At 44.4% G+C, this 2,584-nt stretch overlaps 1 pseudogene; it reads left to right on the top strand.

Moving 5' to 3' along the window:
* Window positions 1-331: 331 nt before the first annotated feature.
* LOC140723324 (general transcription factor II-I repeat domain-containing protein 2-like) lies at window positions 332-2,356 on the top strand (annotated as a pseudogene).
* The last annotated feature ends 228 nt before the right edge of the window (window positions 2,357-2,584 follow it).

Here is a 2,584-nt window from a genome sequence, read left to right as displayed (position 1 = left end):
GCCTAGACCATATATGTCAAACTCAAGGCCTGCGTGCCAAATCCGGCCCACGGTGGAATTATCTTTGGCCCGCGAGATAATATCTAATTACTATTAAAGCTGGCCCCAGTAATCGAAGCGCCTATGGCGTATATATGGCTAATGCTGAGTTTATTCAGGTACCAGGTTTTCAGGGTTTTTAGTGTTTATTCGGTTTCCCTGGTTTATTTCCTGAATATCATTAATGAATAATTTTTTTTTCTATCAGAGCTGGCCCACTATTGCATGCACCACTAATACTACAAATCCCACAATGCACTGCCAGTGCATTGCTCGCGCTTGCCTTACTCTCTCATCAGCATCCTTATGGCGCTAGTCACGTGTGGTCAACTTTCAGCTATCCCTCACCCCAAAAATGGCTGAACGAAAGGTGGACTTTGAAAACAGGGGTTTTCAAGGCAGGTGGGAGGCAGAGTATATGTTCGCAGATATAAAGGGCAAACCTGTTTGTCTTGTGTGCGGAGACGGTGTGGCTGTAATTAAAGAATATAACGTAAGACGACACTATGAAACGAAACACCACGACAAATACAAGCATCTGGACAAGAAACAGAAGCTCCAGAAGGTAGAAGAGTTGAAAAGAAGTCTGGCGTCACAGCAGGCTATGTTCACAAAAGCCAAAACACAAAGTGAGGCTGCTGTAAAGGCTAGTTTTATTGTGGCAGCAGAGATTGCTAAATCAGCCCGGCCCTTTACCGAGGGAGAATTTGTTAAAAACTGCATGATGAAAGTTTGCGACGTCGTGTGCCCAGATAAAAGGCAAGCATTTTCAAATGTGAGCCTGAGCAGAAACACCGTTGCTGACCGTGTACGTGAGCTTGCCACCAATCTACAACAACAGCTGGTGGGGAAGGGAAGAGATTTCATCGCATATTCCCTAGCTGTGGATGAGAGCAGGGACACTTCTGATACTGCCCAATTGTCAATTTTCATTCGTGGAGTGGACTCAAGTCTGTGTGTAACAGAGGAACTTTTGGGATTAAGATCAATGCATGGCACAACTACTGGAAAAGATCTCTTTGAAGAGGTATCCAGATGTGTAAATATAATGAGGCTGCCTTGGGATAAACTTGTGGGACTGACGACAGATGGAGCGCCCGCGATGTGCGGTCAAAAGAGTGGATTGGTGGGCAGGATCCGGGAGAAGATGCGGGAGGAAAACAGCGCAGGTGAGCTGACAGCTTATCACTGCATCATACACCAGGAATCGTTGTGTGGCAAAGCCTTGAAAATGGAACATATAATGAGCACCATAACACGAGCAGTTAACTTCATAAGAGCCAAAGGTTTGAATCACCGCAAGTTCAAGTCGTTTCTGGAGGAGTTGGGTTCAGAATATAATGATTTGCCCTATCACACAGAGGTGTGATGGTTAAGCCAAGGAAAAGTGCTGAAAAGATGTTTCGAGTTGCGTGAGGAGATCTGTCAGTTCATGGAAAGCAAAGGGAAAGACACAACAGAGCTCCAGGATAAAAAGTTGCTTTGTGAAATGGCGTTTCTGTGTGACATCAAGAGCCATCTCAATGCGCTCAACCTGCAGCTTCAGGGGCGGGGTCGTGTGATCACAGACATGTACGCTGCAGTGAGGGCTTTTAAAACCAAGCTGCGCCTGTGGGAGACGCAGATGCAGCAAGAAAACTTGAGCCATTTTCCGTGTTGCCAAACTATGAAAGAGCAGGTTTCTACCGCAGTGTTCCCACGTGCAAAGTTTGCTGAAAACCTTAGCATACTTGGTGCCGACTTCACATGGCGATTTGCCGACTTTGAAGCCCAAAAAAGCAGGTTTGAACTGCTCAGTAATCCATTTGCAGCTGACGTGGAAAGCGCACCAACCAACATACAAATGGAGCTGATTGAACTCCAATGTAGTGACACACTCAAGGCAAAGTATGACTCGGTGGGCGCTGCACAGTTTCTACGTTTCATTCCCAACACAATGCCCCAGCTGCGTACCCAAACTGCTCAAATGCTCTCTATGTTTGGCAGCACATATCTGTGTGAACAACTGTTCTCTTTGATGAAGATAAACAAAACATCACCCAGGAGTCGTCTTTCTGATGAACACCTTCACTCAATTCTGAGGATTTCCTCAGCTCAGAGCCTGACTCCAAACATTGATGAACTTGCATCCAAGATGAGATGCCAAGTATCTGGCTTAGACTAGTGTGAATCACAGAGTGTTGGCCTCTGGAAAAATGTTTTCATTAGAAATTACTCCGGAAAAGCTGCAGATAAAGCCATAAGAAATAAATGCAACAGATTTTTTATTTATTTAATGTTCAATGTTGTTTTTGTAGGCAATAACCTAAGCTTTGTTAGTTCCAGGTTAATATGTGTAATAAATTCATTTCAATAAGTTTTGCAATAAACGCTGAACCAGTCCGGCCCTCGACTTGTACCGATTTTTAAATTTTGGCCCACTGTGTATTTGAGTTTGACACCCCTGGCCTAGACCGTTGGCATAACTTTACCCTCAATTCACCCAGTTCTGCCAACTTTAAAACTATAGATTCTGAAGGTTAGATGTTCCTGATACTCAGAATAA

The sequence above is a fragment of the Hemitrygon akajei genome, chromosome 3 (assembly GCF_048418815.1).
Source record: "Hemitrygon akajei chromosome 3, sHemAka1.3, whole genome shotgun sequence".
In the NCBI taxonomy this organism is placed as follows: Eukaryota; Metazoa; Chordata; class Chondrichthyes; order Myliobatiformes; family Dasyatidae; genus Hemitrygon; species Hemitrygon akajei.
This window is presented reverse-complemented; position numbering and strand designations above follow the sequence as displayed.